This window comes from Cataglyphis hispanica, chromosome 5 (assembly GCF_021464435.1).
Source record: "Cataglyphis hispanica isolate Lineage 1 chromosome 5, ULB_Chis1_1.0, whole genome shotgun sequence".
Lineage (NCBI taxonomy): Eukaryota > Metazoa > Arthropoda > Insecta > Hymenoptera > Formicidae > Cataglyphis > Cataglyphis hispanica.
This window is the reverse complement of record NC_065958.1, coordinates 3,257,959-3,270,000: the sequence shown is the minus strand read 5'-3', so window position 1 is coordinate 3,270,000 and position 12,042 is coordinate 3,257,959. Positions and strand designations below refer to the sequence as shown.

Genomic DNA, 12,042 nt, shown 5'->3' with positions numbered 1-12,042 from the left:
TCTTTGTGGAGAGAACCATTCATATTTTAGGATTAATTAAAAACAACATTTTCTAAAACGGACAAATTCCGAAATTTTGGCATATGATTATATCCCTACGCCAATGATGGTTTGCCAGCCTTGGAACATTGGCAGGACGTGAATATATATATACATACGCATGTTGTCATTTCTCTCTAATGAAACATTTGTACATGTGTATCAATGATATGTATATTTACGTTGTTATGCGAAAATACATTTATCTACGTATAATTGTTTCCGGCAATATTCTCTTGCGTGATGTATTAACCTGAACTATGTATTCTTCAGATATACGTATATGAACTTAAGCATATGATTAAATTAATATCAAATAATGATGATTATTTCATGCCTCTATGCGAGAGGCAATATAAATACGCATTGATATATCATTAATTCCGGTTGCATTTATTCAGATTCTGTCTTTTTAATGTCAAAATTACATTATGATTTGATAAATACAGAAGGATGCAAGCAGACATATATATAATAAATAGAATTAAGCAAGATTATTTTACCATATTATTATTTTTTATATATAATGTAATAATTTTCTTTCCTATATATATATTTTTTTTTTCAATATATATTTTTTGTGAAAATATGCGTCTTATATAATTACATAATATTATATTATAAAATAAGTCAAATAAAATTTTTATAATTTTCTTGTCGCTTTAATATCTCCAATGAAATAGCATCCTGGACTATTACTTAGCTGGCTCCGTAACTTAAACTATCTCTGTAAATGTATACGCATAAAAAAGTAAAACGCGAATTAAAGGACGAGAGGGGAAAAGGAAATAAAAAGCTTACACAAAAGCGTACACTTTGCGTGTTGAATGCCGAGATATGTGATTACGCGCGATTAGTATGTAATTGTAACGAGCATGATAAGGATGAGTGTCTCACAGGACTGAGGCGTGAGGCTGTAGATGCAAGTGTATCCATTGACCTCATACATTCCGTATACCTGATCTTATGAGCCATCACAGTATGACTTGACCCTGTGTTAAACCGTTCTATGTGCATATCTGCTGATATATGTATATGCATACACATCGCGGTACGTACCTGTCCTGTCAGAGTATACGTTCTAATCAAACGTGTGCGTATCAGTGTATCCTTCTATACACATGTATAGAATCCACGAGAAAGAGAGAGGATATATACACGTAGAAAGAAAGAGAGAGAGAGAGAGAGAGAGAGAGAGAGAGAGAGAGAGAGAGAGAGAGAGAGAGAGAGAGAGAGAGAGAGAGATGGAGTACATCGATCCTCTTCGATGCATCGCCGGTACGGCCTCTCTCGTACAAGCCAAGATCAAGATTGATAGACCACGAGTCGCAACACATACGGGGCATCCACTTAGCGGTGCATTATCCGAATGAGAATGTGTACAGGCTGAGGGTTTTACCTAATGCGATGCCCGCAATCCCGGTAATGGTGACCGCTTTGGCCGTCGTGCGGGGCGATCTTCGTCAATCGATAATCCTCGCACGCGTGTATGTATATATCTTTGTGCATATATCGCGGAAATTTAACATACCGCGGGAATTATTTCACGCTTATTCGATAAGTAAAAACTGCTCTTTGCAATTCAAAACAGATATGATGACAAGGTAACGCCGATCAGGCAATTATTTGAAAGAAGACACATGCAATAACATGCGCTTACGTAAATGGTGATTGCTCGCCTTGTTGACTCATCGAAGCAACAATTATAATTTATATCTCGTTCGACTGCAAATTAAATTTCAAATGTTGTAGTGTATACGGTTTTTTATTCTTTGTTCAAGCTTTATTATCTCGCTGCACTCTTCACGCTGTAAAAATTCCTCTTTGAGATAAAACGTACAGTGAGATATTGAAGGAGAAAAATGTAATAAAAGTATAAAGAGAGTAAAATATATATATATATATATATATATATATATATATATATATAATTCTAAAGGGAGAGAGCGTTGAGCAGGATCTAACCTGAACACTTTGACATGTGGCAAAACGTTTTTGCTAACAGCAAAAGTGCTTCGTGAAACTAAAGAATTATATATCCTCTTTTAATATTATTTTAATATTATTTATTAAATTGTAGCTGCAGATACAACTTGTGTGCATAAGCATGCGCTTGTAAAAAGGTTATTTTGCGAGTTCTGAATTCCGCATCAAAATATTTTCCGTAACTTGTGTTTTAATCTCTTTAAAATATATTGTACCATATTCCAAATCCATCTGTAGAATTCTTATTTTAATGACATTCGTTATTAATCTTCGCTTAAATAATATATAATTGTACAGTATAATCGTAAAATGTTTGACATTGTATATTCCGAGAAACATTATGATATAAAAAATAAAATTGATAATTAATGCATCAGATTTCATAAATTGCAAAGGTTTAGTTGCGCTGTCGGTCTTGCGATGAATGCAAAAGTCTCAAATTACGATGCATTATTACTTTTTATAATATTGACGCAATTTTATATTTATTTCGTTGCATAAAACAGCAATTGTTACTTTGTGCTAAAGTAATTATATTTTATGATTACGCATTACTCTCTTATGCGTTACTAATATTCCCAGTAATTCCCTAGTATACACAATCTGTTTATTGTGGACGTTGAATAATTCATGATCTGTGCGAAGTTTATTAGCACGTGTTTATTGCAAATTACATGACTATTTTTTTTTTTTTTAATACAAATGTTGTCTTTAATTGCTTAATATGCGAGTCACATAACTTTTTATTTCTCTATAATAAATGTTTAATAACTTAAGCGAGGTAATCGAATAAAAAGAAATTTAATATTAAGAGACAACGTGACATGTGATTTCACTCAAGCTCGCGCCTACTCGCGAAATAAGTGGATCACCTTGTCTCATCCGTTTTCGCGCGTCGGATATAAGACCGTAATCGCGGTTGATATATCGCCGCGATCGCTCTTCATTATCGCCGAATGTGTCCTGCAAGCTTATACGGTATGTAGGTATGTAGGTACATTTCACAAAACGATGTAACTTCGTCGTAATGGCGAAGTGGCTTAACTAGACACTCAGATATCCCCGAATTACGCTTTTTGTAATATTTGACAAAAACATATAGATCGTATGTTACAAACATTCTTAGCAAGAAAACATATTTATTTTCCTATACTTTCTGCTCCAGAAAATGTGATTTTTGCTAAATGCAATTTTGTTATTTTTAGCAACAAAATAATTTAACATAAATTTTTATGGTAAATCAAAAATGAGAAAATATAAAAGAATATAAGAAGTTTTTTTCTTGTAAAAAAATTTCACGATATTATTTTAAACTGAGAATATAGGATATATTATACATATAAAATCAAGAGTATTAATTAGATAATTGTAAACAATATATAATAATATTGCTAATTTCAGCTATTAATTTTATCACGAAATTATCTATTCTGTCATAAATTAACAAACATAATTAGCCGCAAAGTAAAGACTTTTATCAAATCAATCAAGAGCGCGAAGGAATGACCGTTGGACATTCAAGAAAAGTAGGGAAGAGCGACACGAGATGGAAACTTTAGAATTTTCACACAATGCAAAGATTTTGACTGGTTAATTCAACGGAAGCGACAGGGCGAGCGAGAGATCGTTTTTAACATCGCCGCACGATAGGGTTAAATTCACTCCTTTTTCGTCGCTCTCTTTCATTCGCAGGGGGAGGGGAGGGGAGGCAGAGATTCTTTCCTTTGTATTCTCACTTACGTCTGTTCACGCCGCGAAACGATGAATCGTCCGATGTATAAAAAGAGCCGCTCATGCGACGCACGTGACAAAGCGAGCGCGCGCGCGCGCGCGAGCCTTGCGTCACGTGAAACGCGTCGGCGGGCGAATTATCCATTGTAGCAGATCAAACGGTCTCCGGGGAAACGGAAAGCCCTTCACGACCCTTTGGTTCGCGCCGTAAAGCGCGACTAAAAAAGGTCCCGCTGTCCCTTCGAGCGTCGCGGATTTATCCCCCCGGTGCGACGATCGGCGAACGCCGCTGTCGCCGGCGAAACGACGTTAAAATCGATCGAGCGTGGACACCGTCCAGCTGACTGCTCGGGGGATATAAATCAAAGCGCTCACGTGTTAATAAGAAGAGAAACTGCGGACGCGGCCTGACACCAAAGAGACCAGCATGCATCGGTGCGTGATGGGTTTGATAAAAGTATTAAATCAAAGTCCGTTCTCTAAGTAAAATTACGATACGCATCGTGAATTCCAGTCAAATATGTCATGTACTTTTATTTCGTTACATTTTTTTTAAGTTTTTTATATATAATATTTCATAAGTTTGTAATTTGCACACCTCTTCTCTCCGCTCACTAGATTTTTAATATTCAAACGAGCAACACGGTTTTTTCTATTCATATAAAAGCTTTTTTGTTCATTCATAAAGTTCTTTTATGCAAATACGCCGATATTAATTTTTCCACCTTATATATTATATTTTAAAATATTTATATATAGATTTATTAATATATATATATATATATATATATATATATATATATATTTTTTTTTTAAACATAGTATTATAATAGCGATATTTTTTATCAAATTTAATCGGAAATTAAAGGAACAAATATTTGCCTGTATCAGTAATCTCTCTGATTCTTCGATTACGATACAATCATACTATGTACTTGCATTACATTACCCCGAAACAGGAAAACGTTGGTAGCATCAACGGCCAAGATAAACGTCGGAGTACCGGAGCGGCGAACAAATGTTCTCGAAAGAGAGTTCGCATGAAATTGAATTGATACAGTTTACAGTTCCAGCGGGTAAGCGGATTTTCCCGTGACCACGGTATCGATGTTAAAACAATGTTAAATCGCTCGAGTTTGACTTTGTTCGCTCGGCTGCTCATCACAATCATCCTTCCCGGAACGCGAGAAGTCGCCGGCGAGGGATAGAGCTCATAAGTGGCAAGCTGGCGAGAAAAAAAAAAAGAGAGATGAAAAAATAGAGGGGTTGCGAAAATTATATTTATCTTACGTGGAATTCCTTCGAGAGACAATCTTCGCCGTGGAAAGTAAAAGCCGGATGAGCGAACGCGTGGCGCGCCGACGATCAAGGATAATATAATAATGCGCCGGAGTCATTTACGACGGCAATTCGACGGGATATTCTCGGGAGAATATTACAACGATTCGCCGAGAACAAAACGGCGCCAAGTGTCATCGAATTGCAGCGACGCGGAGATTTGGATTTCCTCGCCGTGATCTACTGCTGACGACGCGACGATCGATTCCTAGCTTTAGTTTCCCTATCACGCGGGGATAATGGTCTGCCAGAAAGACGTGAGATCAAAAGAGGCGACTTTAGTAGGGTAGAAAAACATAGTATGTGATGGTGAAAGTAAAAGGAGGTACAAAATGGAGAAACAAAAGCATTTATGGAATCTCCCGAAACTGTTTGTCTCTCAAACAATCGATCAATGCAATTATAGATAATCACAACAAATAAAAAAAAAATTATATAATTGGATTTGTCATGTGTGTCATGTGCCGTACTAAATGGAGAGATTAATTAGCGAGCAAGTATACAAAGAGAGTAGAGAAAAATAGTGGGAAAAAAGTAATAAAGAAAAGATGCAAATATCAATTATTAAGTAGAAATATTTAAAATAAAATAAAAATTATGGAAATAACTGCGAAAATAAAAATTAAAAGAAACACGAAGAGAGAGTGTGTGTATGTAAGAGAGAGAGAGAGAGAGAGAGAGAGAAATTAAAGGCCAACGAAAAGGATAAAAAGAACGATATTTGTGATAAAATTGTTGATTATTTACTATTATCAATAAATCTGATCCTACATTCGATGGAAAGGTATGTATTCAATGCCTTTTCATTTCATTACGCATACGCATGAGACGGGATAGATGTGGATTATGGTGAAAACACGCGTGCCACGTTTTAAAACGTCATTAAAAAGTTTTGTACGGCTCGTTTTAGCAAACTCTGATGAAAGTCATTAACATTTCCGTCTTTTTATTAGTTTAGCCAAGTAATATTCTAGCGTCGTTGTTAGTGGTAATGCTTTCGCCTCTATTACATCGTCGGCTCTTGGATTATTTTAATGCCTTCATAACACATTACATTTGCCCGTAGGAAATAAAAATTACTATGATATTAAATCGAAATCATCTCTAATAACAGCCATAGTTTCATATTTGAAATATGAGATAGATAATAAAATAATAATACGCAATAATAACAATACAAATGATTGTTTAATAATAATATTGATATGTAAAGAGCTTTTAATTATTTTGAGCACACAGTTAATGTAACGTCGCACAAGCGCTGCAAAAAATATATATATATATATATATATATATATATATATATTTATATATTTATATTTATATATGTATATAAAAGCGGTGACAAAATAATATTGATACACTTTCTCTTTACTTTTGCTTCTTGTTATTCGTGCGACGTAAAGCAATTATAACATTTAGGTTAATGACCCAGGCAATTTAATAACCGTATTACTCTTGGCCATCCTAGGTCCACTCTTCTCATCTCGCGAGATACGATCGATCGTCGTCTAGCCCCAACACTCTCCGCCAGCCTCACCCTTCCTACGTAATATACACGATGAAATTTCATCTCGGACTTTACGCCAGTACTGTCAAATAGTACGATCCGGCAACAAGTTTACGCACATGGTTTTACAGCGGAAAACTGCTCGCGTTCTGGAAATATTCATTCGCGTGTCGAGCCGTCGGGCGACTTGGTGCAATCGATTGCAAAGTATTTTTCAAAGCAATCTCGTGCAAAACGGCACAAACAGATGCGACCGCTGATCTCATCAAATGCAAAGGAGATTTCTCAACGCGCAAAACGCGCGAAAGCACATTTTTGCATGAAACCATTAAGCAGATACTGCGAATTCTACGCGAGCAATTTCGCCGCGAGAGTAATTTCGCCGTTTTTATCACTCTCGGCGAACCCATTTTCGCTCGGGCATACAAATGGGTTACGTTCGATGGATTAATCGCGTGTCAGAAAGCGGCGTGACTTTAACGGTAAATTCGACTTCGTCGTTCCACTCCGACTTGGAAACTGATAAATGATGTGTCATAGAATTATACGAAAATTTATGAACTATGGCCGATTTATATGCATGCGTTATATGCGTTATATGCATCAAACACATTTGATCAACTGCTGGGTTCAATCTGTGATGTTTGCATGTAAACGTGAAATTCATAATTTATTTAACATTATATTATTCGATTTAAACATGTTCGCTAATAAAAAAAAAGGACACGTTTAAATGAATACTAAAAAAAAAAGAAATGGGAAAAATAATGGTATATCTTTTTACAAAAAATTTCTATCTTTTATAAATAGAGATAATTTAAAATTATGATAAGCAAATTAAAAATTAAAATTATTTGCTAAATTTTCTTTTTAAATATCATGAAAAATATTAAAAACACATCACTGAGGATAACATGATTCTATGCGATATTATTTTTTAGTAGTTGTACAGTTTGATTGACATAAGCGCAACTTATATTATTTACATATTAGCACTTTTATACACGGCAATTATTCAATAGCTTTTTTGTGAATCACAATCTTCTTTTTTGTGAGAGAGACCGACCGTATAAATAAAAGGATAATTGCGGAATCCGCGATACATATAATGTTGGTGATATTTATTATATTACAAATTTCTCGACGTAATTCGATGAACATTGTCGTAGGACTTTTTTGCAGCGTTGGCGAGTGTCAGCCCCGAGAAAGAGTTCGCAGTAATTTCACCCCGGTATTTTGTATTTCATATCGGCGCGTGTTATTTCGCGAAATTCGCGGCCCCGGGCTTTGTAAAGGCCGGAAATTGCAAAATTCAAAAGTGCTATCGCGTTACCTCTAATTTCGCGCTACTCTGCCCGTACACATACCCATACGTATTCTAATCGTCCGTACTCTTTTTCTACGTGTTTCATTTTATACATTTCGTGCATTACGCCGCTACGAACAGAGAGGGAACCGTACCATTACCGTAGATTAGAGTGCTTTTTTTTTTCTCGCACCGATACGTAAAGTATATAAGCTAATATTATGACGTGTATAATATGGTGATGTATGACTATGCTTGGCGGAAAAATGTCTAACGCGAATATCACACAGGCATTTTTATCATCAAGAGAAACATGTACTCTTCCCTTTTATAAGATATGGGTGCGCGCGGCTCGAGATATTATGTAATCAGGATATGGTTCACTTGCACGCAGAGCTCGTTTTGTTATCATTCGTAAATAATGCCACATTCCATTATAAATTATAGTCAAAAAACAAACAGGAGCTGTTATCGATATTCATTTGTAATGTTTTATCATGACGTATAAACTGCATCGCGCATTATTTACAATCCAACCACGCGAAAAAAAAAAAAAAAACAACACAAAAATCATGAATTTCACCAATGAATAATCGATGTTGCGCTCGGTACAATCGTCTCGATATCCGTCTGAAATTCTTCGATAATATCGGCAAACAGCATTCGAGCGCGGCCAATAAAAACCCGTGTGTCGCTAAAGCAGATCGATAAACTGGGCGAAATAAGATCGAATGATCAGCCACAGAACGGTCATGATAAATGCCGGCGAGCGAAACAAGAATTTCAATTTGCACCGCGCACGTGACCGGAGTACCGACTAACGAAAATTCTACGTTTCCTCTACGGCTCTCCCTCGGCGTGGACAAACTCGCGACCAGTGAAACACGTACGTAATATCTGCCGCGACTTCCGGTGTTTTTTTACCGTTCCCCATGCTGTCCGCGAGTGAAAATTCAGAGGTGACTTTCATTTATGATCCCATGCCTAACTGTCTCATGATCCTTGCCGGCCGATTTGTTAAAGACTAATTATAAATAATACTTGTATAATATTATTAAGTAAAGTTAATATTAAATAACATTTTTAACCATATATATTTTTTTCTCTTAATTTTTATTTTTAGTCACAAAAGAACGTAAAATAAAATTCTACTCTTTCAACGTTTATATTAGATGTATATTAATATGTATAATTTATTCTTGTTTTTAAATAATTTGATTAGAAAAAGAAACTTTTTTTCTATTAATTTCAATAAATTTCTGTTATATTAATAATTAAAAAAATAAAAATTGTGCAATACTCCATTCTAATGTGTTTATTTAGCGTTAGAATAGCGTCTCGCTTAATCTTAAAATAAGGTGCTATACGTGAAAATATTCTTATTGAAATGCTTGATTTATCTAGTAGATTGACCGGACTGTCAGTAAACTGTTGTGTATTTTGAAAAATTCGTTCTTCCGTCACCGGATATACGCTATGAAATGGACTATGGGCGTATCGCGTTCGCGATATGGGGCGGCAGGGGGAGGTGGAATGGGATGAGGATGGAGAGCGTGTTCCTATAAAATACCGACCCGGCGTCGCTTCTTTTAGTCGCAGGGCTTTGTGGAAATACGAGATAATGAAAAAGCTCCCGCAGGATTTTATTTTGAAGAGAGGTCCGCGAGAGAGCGATCGATCCTACGAGCCCTTTAAACGGCCCGGTCACCATTTCCGTCCGGCGGCGGAACAATGCGCCGCGATATGTCACGCGTTCCAAAGTGCCCTCGACGTGCCATTAATTGGAATTCAAATGGACATAAACATCTCCCACCGGTGACCATCGCCGGCAAGACACGGCATTCGAGAGTTCGACCATCTTCCGCCGCGGTTTCTGATCTAATAGCCCCTTCTGTGGATGTGCCACATTCCACTTAAAATAATCTTCTATGCGCCCCATTGCTCTCTATAACTGTCATTTTTCCTCGACGAATGAAAAGTTGATGTAAGAAGGACAACAACTAAAAATATATATTAAAACGAAACATAAGAATAATGCAATAAATGACATGTGTGTATTGCTATATGTATATATAAAATCTTTTTAAAAGTTTATTATAAAATAATTTTATGATTTTACATTTTGCGGTATTTTTCACGTATTTGTTAACTCTTCAAATATATAATTTGATACACTAGATTATCAGTAATATGATTATCAGTTAATGTAAAAACTTAAGCTTCATGTTTATTTTTCATCCAACAGCGTCAAGAAAAATTATTTTTCGCGAGATTTTATAGAGAGAATTTATGTGAGAATTCTGCTGAAATCTAATAAAGTCTGTTAAATTTAAGTAACATAATTAGAGATTTTCTGCTGAATAAAGAATATATTTATATTCAGAGATAATCACGTTGTAATGTGTTACTTATTACTATAAATTATATATAATTTATTATTGGTAAAAATTTTTGAAAAATGTAGTAACTATGTTTTTAACAGCATCCTGTTGTTTTGTTAATATACGATATGTATTATGTAAGCATAGAATTACAACTCGTGAGTACATTACGAAGATATGATCTTGATAGAGAGAGCGTGGTTCAGTCTGTTTTGCTCTTACAGCTTGTTTATGTAAGGAATGTTGCACTGTTTATCTCGTGAAAATAGTGAGCACATGTTCGAGCTTACAACTAGGAGCGAGGTTTTAGCTTACATAAATTATCAATCAGAATATAACCGGATTTCAAGCAAGACCACTTTAACCAAGCTAATCCGAAAAGAATACTTGGTTTAAATTATATAAGAATTTAATGACAGAGATATAATAGGGATTTTACGTTATTCAATATTTTGAGGTGTAGTGAATATATTGAGTTAACTAAAAAAGAGAGATATGCGTCAACACTGCAACAACAAAATGTCCTGATGTAACAGTTATTGCTGCGTCAGATGGTTTAAGCCCCGCAACGCGCATATATTTTTCGAAATCAGTATAAACATTTTCATCCAGCTTTCAAAAGTTTAGTCTAGCATTCTGCGACAAATTGAGAGATTATTTTGTATATCAAATTGGAAACAAAATTTAATATCGCGTCGAGAGAGACATACGCGCTGTTTTTTTTTTGTTTTTGTTTTAAATACCATACAATAAACAGAGATCATAATGTAGCGTTTCATTATTTTAACAAGATATAATAAATATAATATCGCAAATGTACATATGTTATAACATTATATCTCATTATATAATAAACATTAATTTATAAATATGGAATATTATTTTCTAAAATTTTATTAATTTTTCGACGACGTAATACCTACTGCTAGATGAGCATAAAACTAATGCGACGAAGATATCAATGTCGAGCTCTATTACGACCATCACAAGTCGCATCCTTCGGTGTCGCTGTTGCAGTTACAGCGAAAAATGAAGACGGAGCGTGTGCACGTGTTAGAAATTAGTCGCGCATTGTCGACGTTCGTAATTCTTGTTGCATGAACTTAACAACCAAATTGTTACGTTTTGCTTATCATTGCGTGAACAAGTAACATAAGTAATTAGATAGATGGAAACAAACAACAGAATTGTAGGAAAAATTCTTCAGAAAATTATCTCTGATATTATTCGTTTAATTATATTTAGAATAATAAAAATATGTAAAATAAAAATGCAAAAATATTTAAAAAATAGTCAAAAAAGTTATTTAAATATTATAGCAAATTAAAACGTTTACAAAATGATAGATATCTTTTAAACTACTTCTATTGAGTCTCTCTGACTTCTATTTAAAAAAAAAAATTACGTCTTTGTTTAAGAGATAATAAAACATAAAGTCACACTTTTTACAATTGTAATTTATATATAAAGTTAATTATTACCATTATTTTACTTGTCATAAAATTGTTTATAATCTAAGGGAAACATCCTCGAAACTTAAAAATATCTTCAGTATCTTCGATACACAATCTTTTTAGCGTACATTTTATGTTACTCTCTCATCAACCGCGTTCTTCTTTTCAGAAATTATCGTAATTACATAAATTATATACACGCGATAGTTAAAACATCATGATGAATATTACATTAGTATATTTCGTAATCCGCGTCTGCGTTTGTGATGTAACCTGTGTCGACGTAATGCCGGTAAT

General features: G+C 34.7%; 2 protein-coding genes across 10 annotated transcripts in view; both read left to right on the top strand.

Annotated features, from left to right (window-relative positions):
* LOC126849688 (facilitated trehalose transporter Tret1-like) overlaps window positions 1-692 on the top strand; it is a 12,743-nt gene extending 12,051 nt beyond the window's left edge. The window contains exon 5 of the mRNA XM_050591794.1: window positions 1-692. This exon is cut by the window's left edge and continues 1,205 nt beyond it. The gene's annotated coding sequence lies outside the window, so the exon portion shown is untranslated.
* The window catches only part of LOC126849663 (glutamate receptor 1), a 215,976-nt gene that overhangs the window by 164,997 nt on the left and 38,937 nt on the right, over window positions 1-12,042 (top strand). The gene's annotated exons all lie outside the window — the stretch shown is intronic.